Here is a 19,795-nt window from a genome sequence, read left to right on the forward strand (position 1 = left end):
AGTGACTGATGGCAGCATTTAAATGGATATGCATGCGCTGGGCTACATTTAAGCCTTCCTGCAATGCGATTGCAGGGTGTTGTTGATTACCAGGGCAGCGATCTGCTAGAGTGCCATGTTGGGATGTAGATTGCTGTGGCTGGGCTTCATAGGAGATCCGCAGTTTTATATTTTGTGTGTATGTGTACCTTGTAATGTCTTCACATCCTGTTCCGTCCAGATGTGTCCGGATCCCAGAATTCCAAGTGGCGGAAGTTCACCGACCACCATATTGGGACACCCAAGTGATGGGTGTCTCAATATGGAAACTGCTGGTGGTACCAGCCTCTTGTGCGGCACCGCCAGCGGAACAGTCGCCATACACACACTGTATATGCCGCAAGCACCCCACACACACATTGTATATGCCGCAAGCACCCCCCCCACACACTCTGTATACGCCGTACGCAGCCTCTTGCGCGATACCACCAGCAGTACACTGTCGCACCACACACACACACACACACACTCTGTATACGCCGTACGCACCACACACAAACACACTGTATATGCCGTACACACCCCACACACACACTGTATACGCCGTATGCAGCCTCTTGCGCGGTACCAACAGCGGAACACCGTCGCACCACACACACACTGTATACGTCGTACACACCACACACACACAAACACACTGTATATGCCGTACGTACCCCACACACACACTCTGTATACACCATATGCAGCCTCTTGTCCGATACCATCAGCGGAACACCATCGCGAACACGCCGCCGCCGGCATCAGCTGAATGATTCACTGACCACCGCTATCTTTGTACAGGAGGAGCGCATGCGCAGTTTTAATGTGACCGCCGCTATCTGTCTGCACAAAGATGGCGGTGGTCTGATTTACTTCGCCTGCGTAAATTCCATGCAGGCGCAGTGAATTATTCGGCTGATCCCGGCGGAAGATGCGCGACGTGTCTATAGCCAGAGGAAGCCGGGCACATTAAAGGGGTTTTCCCGCGAACGAAAGTTCATTATAAAAATTGTCTGTGCCTGACTGTGTACGGAGCATACCACATCTCCTGGGCAGGGGAAGAATCAAAAGACAATACTGACATTACAGCAGGGGATCACAGAGGATTCATTTTGTGAGGTAAAATATTTCGCTTACTGCTTTTAAACAATATTTTACCTCACAAAATGTATCCGCTGCAATCTCCTGCTGTAATGTCAGTATTGTCTTTTGCTTCCTCCTCTGCCCAGGAGCTGTGGTATGTTCTGTACACTGTCAGACACAGACAATTTTTAAAATGAACTTTCGTTCGTGGTAAAACACCTTTAAAAAGCAAATATCAACGCCAAACTGGCTCCTTGTAAAAAAGTACGCCAATGACAATTAAGTAAAATCGTAAGTTGGTTACCAGTCAGTGATTCAAACCAGTTTTAACTGCTTTGAACAGGCACTCAACTGTCTTGCAATTTTACTTAAAAAAAAATGCTTTGTCCCAATTAATTTGCACAGCACTGTAGATACACTACCGTTCAAAAGTTTGGGATCACTTCAAAATTTCCTTATTTTTGAAAGAGAAGCAATTTTTTCCCGTCTCCCATGACGGCACACATGAGAGGGGGAATCCGCCCAGTCAGGACAGGAACCCTACTGAAGATAAAAGGGCGGTACCTCTCCCTCGCTTCAGTTGGGTTTCCTGTCCTGACAGGGACCCGTGTACTGAAGGAACACGTACCTGCCCCTCTCTCGTGCCGGCGTGGAAGAACAGGCAGGGTCCTGGGCGCCATGCATCGGGGGAGGGAAGCGCCGTCCGCGGGTCCCCCGGGGGCTCAGCGTCCGAGCAGGCGCAGAAGCAGCACGTCCTGGGGCTCTGCCGTGCTGCCCTCTCCCCCTCTGCCGCATCCAGGAGCGTCAGGGAACGGCCACTTCCGGGTCGCGCTCCCCTGACGTCACATGCAGGGCACGCTGGGAGGGGGCGTGCCTGCATGACGTCGGGAGGCGGCGCCGGCAATCCAAGATGGCGGCGCCCATAGCAAATAACGCCGGCCGGTGAAAGAAGATCCCGGCGGCATGGCGGGGGGGACTGTGGGGTAACCGGAGGAGGCGGAGAGTGCAGTGGATCCTCCTTACAAAAGGAGGATGACCACAGAAGAAGCACTCATGCCCAAGGCTTCATGATGGAAGTGGGGCAAGATGAGCAGCGTCAGCAGCAAGACCTCTCGCCAGATGCCAGGCTGAGCCGCCAACATACCAGGAGCAGTCGCTCGAGTGGTGGGAGCGGCAGTCATAAACGCAATCGGCATGACTCTGAGACGTCCAGGAGAAACGTCACGAGTGCATCTGAGGAGCCACCGAGATCGGTACCCCTGATTGACAGCGGTGGTGAGTGATCTACGTGAATGTCACACTTATGGTAACGGGGTTCCATTTTCTCTGTTTGATCACTAGGGGTCGAGGAAGGCCAGCAGCAAAACCAAAAATAGAGAATGCGCCCTATGTAAACACCCGCTGGCAGATCAGTGGCAGAAAGACCTCTGCGCTGACTGTATAAATAAAACTATACAGGAGGAGACCCCTGATTTGGTGACTAGCCTTAAACAGTTAATTCAACAGGAGGTGAAAGGTTCCCTAAGGGCATCCCTTAAAAACAAAGATAAAAGAAATCGTAGAAGAAGCTCCGATTCAGAGGCCTCGCCAAGGCAGAAGGGGTGGGATAGATCCTTGTCCCCCTCCACCTCCTCTTCCTCTACTCAGTCCTCAGAATCCTCCTCGGACAGCGATATAGGCGGCCGTCCATGTTTCCCAACAGAGGATGTGGTCAGAGCGATTAGAGCTACAATGGGCCTTTAAAGAGGAAAAAGCTCCCAAATCATTAGATGATGTAATGTTTGGAGGACTGGAGGAAAAACGAAAACGTACCTTCCCTGTAAATAATAAAATAAAAGCACTAATTGACAGGGAATGGAAAAAAACGGAGAGGTCAGGGGGCTTACCTTCCGCATCAAAGAGGAGGTACCCTTTTGAGCAGAAGGATTCAGAAGCCTGGGAAAAAGTCCCAAAAATTGATGGGGCCGTAGCCATATCCTCAAAAAAGGTATCCCTACCATTAGAGGACTCTGGCGTGTTGAAAGACCCGCTTGACAAAAAAGCAGACTGTTTCCTGAAGCACATCTGGGAAGCTTCAGCAGGTGGATTGAAACCAGCGATATTGCGTACCTGTACCGCTCGTGCCATCATGGTCTGGCTGCAACAAATAGAGGACCAGATCAAGGATAGAGTTCCTACGGACGAAATTCTGTCTAATTTGACACTGGTGCACGGAGCAGCGGCTTTCCTAGCAGATTCCTCTGCAGACTCCGCAAGATTAACAGCTAGGGCAGCAAGCCTGTCAAACGCGGCAAGACGAGCCCTGTGGCTTAAAGGGTGTCCTGGGGACTTACCATCAAAGCATAGGTTATGTTCCATTCCATGCGATGGCCAATTCCTCTTCAGGAAAAAACTAGAAGAAATTTTGGAACATGCGGGGGATAGGAAGAAAAGCTTTCCCCGATTTCCGGGAGAACCTAAAAAGCAGCCCTTTCGAAGGAGGAGATTTAACAGGGGTCGTCCCCCGGGAGATAGAAAAAGCTGGGACTTTAAAGAAATAAGAGGATCGGGCTATTTGTTTAAAGGGCCCTCCACTTCCTCCAAAAAATCTCCCCAATGACATTGGGCCGGAGGTAGGGGGAAGGCTTTCTCTCTTCCTTTCCGCCTGGGCAAATATCTCCCACAGTACATGGATCCTAAATATAATCAAGGACGGCTTAAAAATAAAATTCATCCGTCTGCCCAGGCATACCTTCATAATGACACCCAGAAGGAAAGCCCAAGAGCAACAGCTGGCCCTGGAGACGGTAGTCTTGGGCCACAAAAGATCCTGTTCCAGCATTGCCTCATGACAGTGATAGACTTAAAAGATGCCTACTATCACATCCCAATTCATCGGGAGTATCAAAAATATTTGAGAGTAGCGCTCTATGTCCAGGGGCAGGTGAAACACTACCAGTACGCAGCCCTTCCATTTGGCCTGTCTACAGCCCCCAGAGTATTCACCAAAGTGATGGCCGAAGTAATGTCTTTTCTGCGTTCCAGGGACATAGTGATTGTCCCATACCTAGATGACTTTCTGGTAATAGGGAGGTCGGAGTCCCACTGCACACATCAAGTGAAGGAAGTGATAGCAATTCTAGTAGGACTAGGATGGATAGTAAACATCCCCAAGTCAAGGATAACCCCAGTAAAAGAGCAATCCTTCCTAGGGTTGATATTGGACTCCGAGCAACAACGCTACCTCCTACCAGAGAGCAAAGTGACCAAGATAAGGGGCCTAGCTCGCACAGCAATACAAAAGCCAAATATGACACTGAGAAACGCAATGTCCCTTTTAGGCTCGTTGACATCATGCATACCCGCAGTAGCATGGGCGCAGTACCACTTAAGGCAACTACAGTGGGAAGTTCTGTCAGCACAGAAACAATTAAAAGGGCATTTAGAAGGCAAACTATGTCTCTCAGTGGCTGTAAGAGATTCCCTGCTCTGGTGGACTGTAGAAAAGAATCTAACAGTCGGTGTCCCGTGGCAAAAACCAGTCGAGGACATCATTACAACAGACGCGAGTGCCACAGGATGGGGAGCACACCTGAGATCCTACTCAATACAGGGGACCTGGTCCTCGCTAGAAAGGGATCACGGTTCAAATGTAAAAGAACTATGGGCAGTGGAAAAAGCCGTGAAACATTTCCTTCCCTTACTTCAGGGCCGCCACACCCGGGTCATGACGGACAATCAAGCAGTAGTAGCCTACATCAATCACCAGGGGGGGGAACGAGATCTCGGGGCCTCATACAAATATCAGATCTACTCTTCCAGCTAGCAGAACAACATCTGTTATCCATCACAGCACTGCACATAAAGGGGGCAGAAAATATACAGGCAGACTTCCTGAGTCGCAGGCACCTAAGACAAGGGGAATGGTCCCTAAACCCCCAAGTCTTCCAACAAATAGTTCAGGCCTGGGGCAAACCAGAAATAGACCTGTTCGCTACCGCACACAACCGGAAGGTCAGGAAGTTCTGCTCATTAAACCCAAGTGAAAACCCCTTCGCAGAAGATGCCCTACAAATACCCTGGAAGTTCATCCTGGCCTATGCATTTCCCCCGATAACAATGATCCCAGTAGTGGTCAGGAAAATCAGGGAGCATCGAGCAAGAATAATACTTATAGCTCCGTTTTGGCCGAGAAGGCCTTTGTTCTCCCTTCTGAGGCTTATGTCAGTGACAGATCCATGGATACTACCGGAGATTCCAGACCTGCTCTCCCAGGGACCAGTGGTCCACTCTCAGGAGAAGGGCTTCCATCTAGCAGCCTGGAATTTGAGAGGGTGCTACTGAGTCGCCAGGGATTCTCTCCAGGGTTAGTCTCCACCCTGTTGAAAAGTAGGAAACCTATAACATCCCAAATCTACGGTAGAACGTAGAAAAAGTTCCTAGACTTCCTGGGGGAACCCTTGGGGGATGTAGCGCCAGTGGGACCTATCCTAGAGTTCTTACAGTCGGGGCTACAACTGGGGTTAGCCACTAACACACTCAAAGTTCAAGTCTCAGCTTTGGGGGCCCTATATAACTGCAACTTAGCAGCCAATAGGTGGGTGTCCCGATTCATAAAGTCCTGTGGCAGGTCAAGGCCGGTCATTATCCCAAAGATACCACCCTGGGACCTCAACCTAGTCTTAGAGGCCTTAACCAAAGACCCCTTTGAACCACTACTAGAACTGTCACCAAAGCTACTTACACTTAAAACTGTCTTACTGGTAGCCTTAACATCAGCCCGAAGAGTCAGCGACCTTCAAGCTCTAGACATAAGCTATAGACATATGTCCTCCATGTACACAGATCTTGGAGGATCGAGTGGTTCTAAGACCAGACCCGGCCTATCTCCCCAAGGTAGTCCAAAAGTTTCATAGGACTCAGGAGATCTCCTTGCCATCGTTCTGTAACAATCCTAGAAACCCTGGGGAGCAAAAGTTCCATACATTAGATGTAAGAAGAGCCATATTACAATATATGTCAGTAACTAGTCAGTGGAGGAAAGATCAGTCCCTTTTTGTAGCCTTTCAGGGTAGTAGAAAAGGGCACGAGGTAGCTAAGAGTACCATTGCCAGATGGATCAGGAAGGCCATTATGTTATCCTACTCCGCAAGTGGCGCTTCGGTTCCAGAAGGCATCAAGGCTCACTCCACCAGAGCCGTGGCTACCTCCTGGGCAGAGAAGGCTGAGGTATCAATTGAACAAATTTGTAAAGCCGCTACTTGGTCCTCACCTTCCACCTTTTTTAAGCACTACCGACTTGATCTGTCTTCCTCTACTGACCTAACCTTTGGTAGAAGGGTGCTGCAAGCGGTGGACCCTCCCTAAGGTGTCTTATTCTGCAAAAGTCTCTCATGTGTGCCGTCATGGGAGACGGGAAAACACCAAGGTTACTTACCGGTAGCCGTTTTTTCCGGAGCCCATGACGGCACCTGTATATTCCCCCCCTTTTCACTCCTTTGGTGTGCACTATAGTTTGGGTGTTTTTTTTAGTTAGATGTAATGTGGTGATAGTTTTACCATGTGTACTAACCCGGGGGGCCTCTCATGCTCTGTAAACCAACTGAAGCGAGGGAGAGGTACCGCCATTTTATCTTCAGTAGGGTTCCTGTCCTGACTGGGCGGATCCCCTCTCTCATATGTGCCGTTATGGGCTCCGGAAAAACCGGCTACCGGTAAGTAACCTTGGTGTTTTTCCATTCTACATGACTGCACCACGAGAGAGGGGATCCGCCCAATGAGGACAGGAAACCTTCAAGATAAAAGGAGCGGCTCCTCTCTCCGCATCAGTTGGTTTCCTGTCCTCGATGGGGAACCCTCAAGATGAATAACCTCTTGAAGATTCTAGAAGAAAGAAGGATGCCTGGGTCGGGTGATTTCTGGCAGGCACCGGTCTTCTACACCCGTCGCCAGGTACCAGTAGTCGCCTCGGGGGCCATATATTCCTATGCCCCCCCTGAGCGAGTGCATGGCCAGAGCCCGCGAGGCAATTGCCCGAGTGAAGTTTGATACCTCGGAGACCACATTGGGTGTACCATCCCAGATGCCGACATATCCCATAGAAGTCCACGGAGGCCACTTTTGTTCTCCCTCCCTGTTAACGTGTGGTGGCCATGGAGCCCGTGAAGCACATCGGTGCCCTGGCAGAGGTAAGACTCCTTGGAGAGGACCCTCTCGGAATCCCTCCCTGTTGAGCCCAGGGCGCCGGTCACCGTTTGGGCCATAATGAAGAAGCAGTACCTGCAGAACAGTGGTGGCCAGCGGTGTGATCGCTCCCTCCAGGAAAATCCAGCACAGGTATGGAGGAGGTGGAGGTGACCAGGCGTCTTGGTAGCCAGGGGTGGTGCAGTGTTATCGCCCCCTCCAGGCAGGTCCAGGTAGGGAGGGGGCGGCGGTGCCGGGTGTCATTGCGGCCGGGCGTCAGAAGAACGCCGGGAGCGCACCGGAAGTGACGCGCCCGATAGTGACAGGACAGAGACGCGCACCAGGAACTGGCCAGAAAGACTCCCCGAGTGTAGGAAGGGAGCGCTCACCCGGGGGAAAGGCTGGCGCGCTCCGGGGCATACACGGGGAGGAGATCAGCGCACACCAGTAGTGGTTACTGGGGGTGCAAACAAGTCTGATGTAGTGCGTATGTGGATAACACCCAGGAAGCGCAGGTGACCGGCAGGTGCAGGATCAACCAGGTGATCAGTTAATTAAAAAAAAAAATGGGGTAATGCTGTCTGAAGTGCTGGCAGGAGTCACCAACCATTCTAGGTTGAATGTGACTGTTCTCATCTGAAAAGCGGCAGCAGCTAACTTGTTAAGATTGAGAGCCTTTTTTGCCAGAGCACTTACAGCAGCGCCAGGAGGTGCAGGAGTGGCCGTCTCACTCAGATGAGAGGAGCCAGATGCGCCATAACTACAGTGGAAGCCGCTCGGACAGCGTACGGCAAGATCGTCATGGTGTTAACAAGGAGGGGTCCACAGTTCCCATGGGAGTCATGTGTACAGACCAGTCAGCCTCCAGATCCGGTACCTGTCTTAAGAAGCGTCCGAGTGATGAGTGAGCTTCGAGAAAGTCCAGTACGATAATGTCTGTTCTCTCTCTCTCTCTCTCTAGTCTCCTCTCTCCCCTCTTCTTACATACATTGGTGGGGTAGAGCATTGTAAAAAAAAAAAAAAAAAAAAAGTCCCTTAGGAATAAGGGGTTGCGTCAGATCTGTACTGTTAGAACAGTAGCGGAAGAGACACCAGTTCTGCTGAGAGCTGGAGATCCCTGATTGTAAGAAGTCTACAATCAGGAAGGGCTTTGCAGTCAACAAACATGGATAGCAAAGCAAGGGATAGACCAGCCCCTCATTTTTCCCTCAGGAAGACATGGGGCTTCGAAATTGATGTAGCGATATCAAAGGTCGCCAAAAAATCCTGCCTGCTCCTTAAAGGATTTAGGTTCCCTGAAAGAACCTCTGATAGAAAGACAGATAATTGTCTTAAAACAGCCTGACCTCAGCTGAAACACTTAGACCGGCCATCGCGGCCACTGGTGTGGTTAGATCCCTTAAGATATGGATCAATAATCTAGAGGATCAGCTAGAGCAAAGAATCCCCATGGAGACTATCCTAGAGGCAATACCAGCCATAAGAGCAGCGGCAGTATTCCTAGCTGAAACTTCAGCAGGATTCAGCAAGGCTATACAGCAAATTAGGCCATTCTAGGCTGAGCGTGACTACAAACGTTAGGTGGCGTCCACAATGCAGCTTGAGGCTGGGCTGGTACCGGAAGGGGAGACCAGCCTGCAAGCACAAAGAACTTTAGCTAATATAGGACGCTGTGCAGGATGGCTTAAATGCTGGCTGGGGGGACACACAGGCAAAGATTTAACTCTAACCAAAATAGGAAATTTCCTTCACACGGTAAAAGGGCAGACATTGGATGATGTATGGGGGAAAACCGACAACAAAAAAGAAAATTTTCCCAAAAGACAGCCATCTTCAGGTCTCTTTCAGCGCTCCTTTCGGAAGGGCCGGAAATCCAGGAGATGGCAATGTAAGGATCGAGAAAGAAACAGCTCTGACTAACGATCCATAGGTGGGAGAGGCTTCTATTTTAGCAAACCCTCAAAGACACCAAAAAACCCTTCCAGTGACAGGCATTCTCAGGTGCACTTCCTCCCAGCTTGGGAGAGGTTCTCGTCCAACATCTGGATCCAGCAAATTGTGGGATCAGGTCTGGAGTTAAGGTTCCACCACTGGCTTCCAAGAGGACATATGCAATCCTCTCAAACAAAGACGGTCTGGAAGGCGAAACAACCTCACTCCTAGACAATCATGTCCTGGAAAAGTTTTCGATAGAAGCCCCAGATAAGTTCCTGGAGGTCAATTATAATTCTGAAAAGACCTCAATAGGTATCTGATAATCCCGGTGGAGACGATAAGGCCAGCAGTAGAATTCCTCCTTCCTCGAATGTTCTATAACAGTTCAGAGATCTCATGAACACTTATCACCAGATCCGGCAATAAGGCCATATTCGTCTCAGAGTGACAGTCCGGATGGGTCTCAGTAGTGTCACTTTCAATACAGGGCCCTGCCCTGTGCAGTAGTGATAGCCCTCAAGTTTTCACAAGGCTAATCGCAGAAATCACAGCGCACCTCAGAGGGAAGGATGCTCTGATGATACCCTATCTGGACAACTTCTTGATAATAGGGAAGAAATCTCCCTTACTGTAAAGATCAAGTCAGAATAGTGATGAAAACACTATAGATGTTCGGATGGCAGCTGGACCTCAAAAAAGAAAAAAAAAAATCCAAACTGGAACCAGCAATGATCTAGAAATTTTTGAGGTTAACAATGAACTCAGTGGAGCAGGAGCATCACCTCCCAGAGGAAGACAAGGGAGATAAAAAAAAAAAAAAAAAAAAAAAAAAAAAAAAGCCAGAGATAGCTCTGTGGAGGACCATGTTGGTGTTGGGGTCCCTCACCTCCTGCATACCAACAGTGAAATGGGCCCAGTTCCACACAAAGGAACTGTAAAGGTGTGTTGCAGAACAACAGGGAACTGCAGGGAAGGTTAGCGCAAAAGCTCACCTTTCTGGACTCTGTACTCCAGTCACCCAGGTGGTGGTTACAGATAGTCCTCTCCGAGGGGAGTACCCGGCACACACACACACACACACACACACACTGCCTCCAAGGTGGTCACAACGGACACTAGTCCTTGGTGGTGGGGAGCCCACCTAGACACATTATGGCTCCATGATCCCTGGGCCCAGGAGGAAAAGAATCTATCCTCGAACGAGTGAGAACTTCTAACAATCGAAAAAACGCCAGAGGAATTGTTACCACACTTAAAGTGGACACTACGTGAGAGTCCTATCAGGACAACTAAGCAGTGGTTGCATAGGTACACCACCAGGGAGACACCCGTTCTCAGTCCTTGAGACAGATAATCATCGGCCTTTCAGGCTCTGGTCAAAGGGCCTCCGCTAAACAGCTTGAGGCCGGATCATGACTATGGCAGAACACCAGTTCCTCTCATTATCGGCCCTGCATATCCGAGGTATAGACAACCTGAAGGCAGACTGTCTGAGCAGGAACCACTTGAGGCAAGGAAAATAGTACCAAAAAGAATCTGTTTTTCAACGGATTGGACACATGTGGGAAAATCCCAGTATAGATCTCTCTGCCTCAAAAAAGCCAACAGGAAGGTCCAGAAATTCTGCTCCCTAAGTCCACTGGACAGCCCATTGGCAGTAGATGCCTTCAGGATAGAGTGGACATCAGGTCTCCTGTATTCCTTCCCTCCAATATGCCTCATACCAGCGGTACTGAGGAAGATCAGGGAGGACAGAGCCAGAGTGATTTTGATAGCCCTTTTTTTGGCCGATAAGGCCATGGTTCTATTGGCTGAGTGTAATGTCAGTTACAGAGGTCTAGGACCCTCTAACACAGTGTCCCTCAGAGACCTGGGCTGCAGCTGACAGCTTGAAATTTAAAAGGTCACTACTAAAGGAAAAGGGATTCTCAGTAGCGTTAATATCCACCTTACTCAGTAGCTGAAAACCAGTGACTACAAAAAAAATTTTTGTAGGAGGATATGTGAAAATTCTTATCTACCTCAGACCCAATACGGGAAGGGAAAGTCCCGATAGTGGCAATACTGGAATTTTCTGCAGAAAGGTTTAGGATTGGGGTTAACTGTCAGTACCCTCAAAGTACACGTCTCAGCCCTGGCAGCCTTATTCAGCTGCGATCTGACAGACAATAGGTGGGTGGCCAGGTTTATCCAGGCCTGTACTAGAGCTGACTCGCTCCGTCCTCTACTCCTCCTTGGGATCTAAATTTAGTCATGTCATCTTTGACAGAGTCCGTTGGAACCATTTAAAAACACAACATTAGATAGGGATTCTAACATTAAACAGCCTTATTAAAGGCGCTCGCGTCGGCCAGTAGGTTGAGGAGTTACCCGCATTATCAGCAAGACCCTCCCTACACTCAGGCCATAGATGATAGTTGTGTTAAAAATAAGATCCAACATACAGTACCTTCTCAAGGTGATATCAAAATTCCATAGGGCTCAGGAGATAACCTTACCATCTCTTTTGTCCTAACCCTAACGACCAGAAGGAGGAGAGGCTTCATGGCCTAGATATGAGTAGATGTCTCCTGCAGTATTTGGAGGTAACGAGACCTTGGAGAAAACAGGGGGCATGGTCTCATTCCAAGGGGCAAGGAGGGGCCTTAAAAGCCTCTAGACAAAATATAGCTAGATGAGTGATAAAGGTAATTATGCCAACAGATAACAGTGCAGGCAGGGCTATTCCAGAAGGCCTAAAAGCCCACTCCACGAGGGCCGTGACGACTTCCTGGACGGAGAGAGCAGACGCTCCCATTTACCAATTCAGTAAAGCGGCCACTTGGTCCGCTCCGTCTACCTTTGTCTTACATTATAGGTTAGACCTATTTGCTACCTCTGATCTCATATTTGGGAGAAGAGTGTTACAATCAGTGATCCCTCCCTAAGAGAATACAAATCTCTAACTCTTTCGTGGTCCCGTCATGTAGAATGGAAAAACACGGGTATTAAATACCTGGTAATGTGTTTTATCATGAGACATGACGGCACCCTTATATTCCCTCCCTATTGATCACATCATTAGTTGGGTGCATTATTGGCATTATACACTCCCTTGGGTGTCGGAAATTTGGTAGTGTAAAGGATGTATTATTTATATGTACACTAACCTGCGGAGTTCCTCTCGTGCTCTGTAAAACAGAGAGGAGCCGCCCCTTTTATCTTGAAGGTTTCCTGTCCTCATTGGGCTGATCCCCTCTGTTGTGGTACCGTCATGTCTCATGAAAAAACACATTACCAGGTATGTAATACCCATGTTTTTCCAATGAAGCTAACTTTAAATGATTCAGAAATACACTATACATCGTTAATGTGGTAAATGACTAATCTAGCTGCAAATGTCTGGTTTGTAATGCAATGTGTTCATGGGTGTATAGAGGACCATTTCCAACAACTATCACTCCAGTGTTCTTATGGTACTTTGTGTTTTTTTTACTGTGTAACAAGACTAATGGATGATTATAATTCCCTTGAAAACCCTTATGCAAGTATGTTAGCACAGATGAAAACAGTTTGGCTGATTAGATGAGCTATAAACCTGACCTTCCTTTGAGCTAGTTGAGAATCTGCAACATTGCATTTGTTGGTTCCATTAAACTCTCAAAATAGCCAGAAAAAAAAGAACTTTCATGTGAAACTCGACAGTCTATTCTTGTTCTTAGAAATGAAGAGAGAGAGAAGTGGGAGGCCCGGCTGCACAACTGAGCAACAAGTCAAGTACATTAGAGTCTGTAGTTTGAGAAATCGACGCCTCACAGGTCCTCAACTGGAAGCTTAATTAAATAGTACACGCAAAACGCCAGTGTCAACGTCTACAGTGAAGAGGCGACTCCGGGATGCTGGCCTTCAGGGCAGAGTGGCAAAGAAAAAGCCATATCGGAGACAGGCTAATAAAAGGAAAAGATTAATATGAGCAAAAGAACACAGACATTGGACAGAGGAAGATTGGAAAAAAGTGTTATGGACAGATGAATCTAAGTTTGAGGTGTTTGGATCACACAGAAGAACATTTGTGAGACGCAGAACAACTGAAAAGATGCTGTAAGAGTGCCTACCGCCATCTGTCAAGCATGGTGGAGGTAATGTGATGGTCTGGGGTTGCTTTGGTGCTGGTAAAGTGGGAGATTTGTACAAGGTAAAAGGGATTTTGAATAAGGAAGGCTATCACTCCATTTTGAAACGCCATGCCATACCCTGTGGAAAGCGCTTGATTGGAACCAATTTTATCCTACAACAAGACAGTGACGCAAAGCACACCTCCAAATTATTCAAGAACTATTTAGGGAAGAAGCAGGCAGCTGGTATTCTATATGTAATGGAGTGGCCAGCGCAGTCACCAGATCTCAACCCCATTGAGCTGTTGTGGGAGCAGCTTGACCGTATGGTACGCAAAAAGTGCCCATCAAGACAAACCATCTTGTGGGAAGGGCTTCTGGAAGCATGGGGTGAAATTTCTCCAGATTACCTTAGCAAATTAACTGCTAGAATGCCAAAGGTCTGCAATGCTGTAATTGCTTTTGGCAAAGAATGCTCCCATTGCAGCAAAGTTTGAAGGAGAAAATTATTATTTCAACTAAAAATCTTTTTTTCGAACCCTGTCAATGTGTGGTCTAGATTTTAAATTCATTTGGAAACTCATTTGATTAATAAAAGTATGAGTTTTCATGGAAAACACAATTGTCTGGGTGACCCGAAACTTTTGATCGGTAGTGTATAGACAGAGATAGAGATGTGTGTGTGTGTGTGTGTGTGTGTGTGTGTGTGTGTATATATATATATATATATATATATATATATATATATATATATATATATATATATATATATATATATATATATATATATATATATATAAAATTTACCGTAAGTAAAGAGACTAAAAAATAACATAAAATGGGAAAAAAAAGGTTTATCCTGTTGTGTAGGTATATAGTACCTTAGGTTACGACCACTGATATAGTGACAGTTAATTAGTTGCTAGTGGTCGTAACCATGGATACCTACAGTCCCACAGTGTACCTACAGTCCCACAGTGTACCTACAGTGCCTGCACACGAGGAAAGACAGCAAATCAGAAAGACTATACCACAGTTCTAATTTAAGGTATTTGTTAATATTATTTTTACACCTACTACATATTGGGAAAGGATCTTGGAGATGGGAATGCCCCCATTAGTTATAGGAAAGCTTAATAACCCTATTTTTTTTTTTTCCATTAAAAAAAGCATATTTGGTGTTGTATTGTCAAGTCTGATGAATCAAGATATAAAATTATTTAAATTCATTAAATTCCAAAATGCATAACAATGTCTAAGCGCAAGAATGTCTTTTTTTCAGTCATTGCACTCTCCAACAAAATTGCAATAAAAATTGAACAAATCATTTTATGTATGCCAAAATTGTATCAATACCAGTTCTAGTCCTCTTCCTCTCTGAAGAGACAATTTACATATTTTCCAGATGTGCATTGTGGCTTAAGTCTCTTCACCTTTATCATGTACGGCTTGACATGTCACTTTCCACAAGGAGAAACGTTGCCCCTTGGATCCCAGTCAGACGCCTCTCACCCAGCCAAACCAGATCTCACACTTTTCACTGATGAGGGGCAGTACCCTCAAACACCATGTCTGTAAATTGAGATTTTGGTTTTGGCTTTTATCCTAAGTCATGTAACAAGGGTTCTTAAAGGGACGGCATTGGCTTTTTGGATTGCTACTTCCTTTAGGTGGCACTAGAGTTCTAGTTCTCTTTTTCTCTGAAGAGAAAATTCCCATATCAATACCAATGTAGGCTAAGCTCCCAAAAAGCAATCCATCGCACAAATGAAAAATGTGTGCGATGGCTTGAAAACAAATACAAAAATGAAAAAATGACAAGTCTTAGAAAATGGCAGCACACTTTTTTTTTGTTAAGAGTTCTGCATTTCTTTTGATGTCCACAAAGTACATTTCATATGTTATATTGCTTGACGTGACATTGACATTTTTTTACATTTCCACAGCTAAAAGTGATTATCCATAACGTTATCATTGATAATATAGTAGTGGAATAAGTCACTGATGTTTAATTGCTGGGAATCTGTCCTCTTCATTACTTACATAAAGACAGCAGCTAATCTGTAGAGAAGGCAGAGAATCAAAGTGAAATGCACTCCAATACCGGCAATGTTTATCCTATAAACAATGCAGAGGCCCCATTACTGTATGCAGGTCACACATTTTGTTTTTTTCTTAACATAGTGTCACAACAGTGTTGGAATTATGGGCATTGACCTAGGTCCCAAAAACTTGGGGTACCCTAGTCTGTCCCTGGTCTCTGGATTACTCCTGAAGGTGGCGACGCCAGGTTCTCGTGCTGTACTATGGTCCTATGTTTACCCTTATCTGTGCCCTTCCCTTTCTGGGTAGTGGGAAGCTGAAGTGTATAGGTGCACACTAACCAGACAAGCAAGGGATGATGGACAGGGATAAATGAAAATACCAATCAAAGAAAATACACCAGAGTGCAACAATGTTTGAATTCCTGAGAACCATTAATTTACATTTGGACCAGAGCTACTGTGAACCATTTAATGAGTAAAATTGCAACGTGCTTGTAAAAACTTGGACCAGCAGAGCAACCATGCTTTAAGTCTGAACTGTAAGTCTTTTGGCACACACTGCCATTGACATGCAGAGAGGCAGAGTGGTGGTGCACTCCTGAAGAAAGATTGGTCAACACCTTTCATGTCGTTTTCTCAGTATTACAAGGTAATCCCTTCTCGCTGCGGCAAATTTGTTTTTTTTTTTTTGTTTTTTTTTTTCGTTATTTCCTCCTTCTAAGAGCCATAACTTTATTTTTTCCATCCACATAAGCGTATGACGGCTTGTTTTTTTACAGGATGAAATGTACTTTTGATTGACACCATTCATTTTATCATGTGATGAACTGGAAATCTGAAAAAAATTCCATGTGTGTTGAAATTGCAAAATAAGGGCAATTCCACAATTGTTTTTGAGGTCTTTCATTTACTATGTTCACTATATGGTAAAACTGCCTCTGCGATATGATTCTGCAGGTCAGTATGATTTACACAGATACCAAACATGTATAATTTCTTTTTTATTTAAGTGGTGAAAGAAAATTTGTAAAATAAATACTGTATATACTCGAGTACAAGTCAAGTTTTTTAGCTTATTTTTTGGGGATGGTAAGTAGGATGATTTATATGATTTATTTATTTTTTGTTTTTCTGATGTGGGCCATGCATACCAGGATAGGGATGGGGGGGCCGTGCAGACCAGGGTAGGGATGAGGGGCCTTGCAGACCAGGGTAGGGATGAGGAGCCATGCAGAACAGGGTAGGGATGAGGAGCCATGCAGACCAGGGTAGGGATGAGGAGCCATGCAGACCAGGGTAGGGATGAGGAGCCATGCAGACCAGGGTAGGGATGAGGAGCCATGCAGACCAGGGTAGGGATGAGGAGCCATGCAGACCAGGGTAGGGATGAGGAGCCATGCAGACCAGGGTAGGGATGAGGAGCCATGCAGACCAGGGTAGGGATGAGGAGCCATGCAGACCAGGGTAGGGATGAGGAGCCATGCAGACCAGGGTAGGGATGAGGAGCCATGCAGACCAGGGTAGGGATGAGGAGCCATGCAGACCAGGGTAGGGATGAGGAGCCAATGCATACTCAGCTTATACTCAAGTCAATACGTTTTCCCAGTTTTTTGTGGTAAAGTTAGGTGCCTCGGCTTATACTCGGGTTGGCTTATACGGAATATACGGTAAAGTTTCTTGTGACCATTTAATGAGACCATAATTTCAATTTTCGTGATATGGGGCTGTGAGGGCTTTTTTTTTTTTTTTTTTTTTGCTCCCTAAGCTGCAGACTGCTGCGTTTTATTGCAATGTTGTGTTGGCCAAAAATGCGTAACGCCCCCAACACACACAGCGATCTCGCTAGCGAGATCGCTGCTGAGTCACAAGTTTTGTGTCGCAACAGTGATCTCACCAGCGAGGCCGCTGTGTGTGACACTGACCAGCAATCGGCCCCCCTGCCGGTTATCGCTGATTGTCCTGGAATGGCCAGGACATTTTTTTGATCGCTGGTCTCCGGCTGGCCAGCACACATCGCTGTGTGTGACAGGCGGGAGATCAGCAAGCAGGAGCTGGTAACTAAGGTAAACAGAGGGTTTCTAAGAGGCGCGCAGTGCTTATTTATCCACTGTGTACCTTAGTTACCAGCGCGCTGGTGCAGGGAGCTGGTAACCAAGGTACACATCGGGTTTCTAAGTGCCGCGTGGCGCTTAGAAACCCGATGTGTACCTTGGTTACCAGCTCCCTGCACCAACGCGCTGGTAACTATGGTACACAGTGGGTAACTAAGTGACGTGCGTCACTTGTTACCCCCGTGTCGCTGATGCTGATCGCTGGTGAAGCTGCCTGTTTGGCAGCTCACCAGCGATCATGTAGCGACACACCAGTGATCCTGACAAGGTCATATCGTTGTCGGGATCGCTGGTGCGTCGCTATGTGTGACGGGACCCTTATTCTGACATTTTGATTACTTTTCTCATTACACTGTTTGCATATCTGATTAATTTGTTTTAGATTTCGATAGATTGGACTTTTACAAATGCAGTGATACCAAAAATGTGTGTGTATAGATGTACAGTTGCGGCCAAAATTATTGACACCCCTGCAATTCTGTCAGATAATACTCAGTTTCTTCCTGAAAATGATTGCAAACACAAATTCTTTGGTATTATTATCTTCATTTAATTTGTCTTAAATGAAAAAACACAAAAGAGAATGAAGCAAAAAGCAAAACATTGATCATTTCACACAAAACTCCAAAAATGGGCCAGAAAAAAGTATTGGCACCCTCAGCCTAATACTTGGTTGCACAACCTTTAGCCAAAATAACTGCGACCAACCGCTTCCAGTAACCATCAATGAGTTTCTTACAATGCTCTGCTGGAATTTTAGACCATTCTTCTTTGACAAACTGCTCCAGTCCCTGATATTTGAAGGGTTCCTTCTCCAAACTGCCATTTTTAGATCACTCCACAGGTGTTCTATGGGATTCAGGTCTGGACTCATTGCTAGCCACCTTAGAAGTCTCCAGTGCTTTCTCTCAAACCATTTTCTAGTGTTTTTTTGAAGTGTCTTTTGGGTTATTGTCCTGCTGGAAGACCCATGACCACTGAGGGAGACCCAGCTTTCTCACACCGGGCCCTACATTATGCTGCAAAATTTGTTGGTAGTCTTCAGACTTCATAATGCCATGCACACGGTCAAGCAGTCCAGTGCAAGAGGCAGCAAAGCAACCCCAAAACATCAGGAAACCTCCGCCATGTTTGACTGTAGGGACCATGTTTTTTTTTCTTTGAATGCCTCTTTTTTCTCCTGTAAACTCTATGTTGATGCCTTTGCCCAAAAAGCTCTACTTTTGTCTCATCTGACCAGAGAACATTCTTCCAAAACGTTCTAGGCTTTTTCAGGTAAGTTTTGGCAAACTCCAGCCTGGCTTTTTTATGTCTCGGGGTAAGAAGTGGGGTCTTCCTGGGTCTCCTACCATACAGTCCCTTTTCATTCAGACGCCGATGGATAGTACGGGTTGACACTGTTGTACCCTCGGACTGCAGGGCAGCTTGATCTTGTTTGGATGTTAGTCAAGGTTCTTTATCCAACATCTGCACAATCTTGCGTTGAAATCTCTTGTCAATTTTTCTTTTCCGTCCACATCTAGGGAGGTTAGCCACAGTGCCATGGGCTTTAAACTTCTTGATGACACTGCACACGGTAGACACAGGAACATTCAGGTCTTTGGAGATGGACTTGTAGCCTTGAGATTGCTCATGCTTCCTCACAATTTGGTTTCTCAAGTTCTCAGACAGTTGTTTGGTCTTCTTTCTTTTCTCCATGCTCAATGTGGTACACACAAGGACACAGGACAGAGGTTGAGTCAACTTTAATCCATGTCAACTGGCTGCAAGTGTGATTTAGTTATTGCTAACACCTGTTAGGTGCCACAGGTAAGTTACAGGTATTGTTAATTACACAAATTAGAGAAGCATCACATGATTTTTCGAACAGTGCCAATACTTTTGTCCGCCCTCTTTTTTGTTTGGTGTGGAATAATATCCAATTTGGCTTTAGGACAATTCTTTTTGTGTTTTTTCATTTAAGACAAATTAAATGAAGATAATACCAAAGAATGTGTTTGCAATCATTTTCAGGAAGAAACTGAGTATTATCTGACAGAATTGCAGGGGTGTCAATACTTTTGGCCACAACTGTGTGTATATATATATATATGTGTGTGTATATATATATATATATATATATATATATATATATATATATATATATATATATATATATATATATATATATATATATATACTGTGTACCAAATTATTATGCAAAAAGAGTTTAGGAGTGATAAGGTTAGAATTTTTTTTGTCATTTAAACTCATTGATGGTGATGTGTGTCAGGGCTCTTTATATCACTGAAAGCAATTGCAGATAGCTGTGCAAATTAGTTTGGCAGGTGTGTCCAAATAAAGG

At 46.0% G+C, this 19,795-nt stretch overlaps 1 protein-coding gene across 4 annotated transcripts in view; it reads left to right on the plus strand.

The window, feature by feature from the left end:
• The window catches only part of VPS8 (VPS8 subunit of CORVET complex), a 313,830-nt gene that overhangs the window by 245,313 nt on the left and 48,722 nt on the right, over nucleotides 1-19,795 (plus strand). The window lies entirely within an intron of this gene.

Source organism: Dendrobates tinctorius, unplaced genomic scaffold (assembly GCF_039654945.1).
Source record: "Dendrobates tinctorius isolate UK_male_01 unplaced genomic scaffold, ASM3965494v1 ptg000177l, whole genome shotgun sequence".
NCBI classification, from domain to species: Eukaryota; Metazoa; Chordata; class Amphibia; order Anura; family Dendrobatidae; genus Dendrobates; species Dendrobates tinctorius.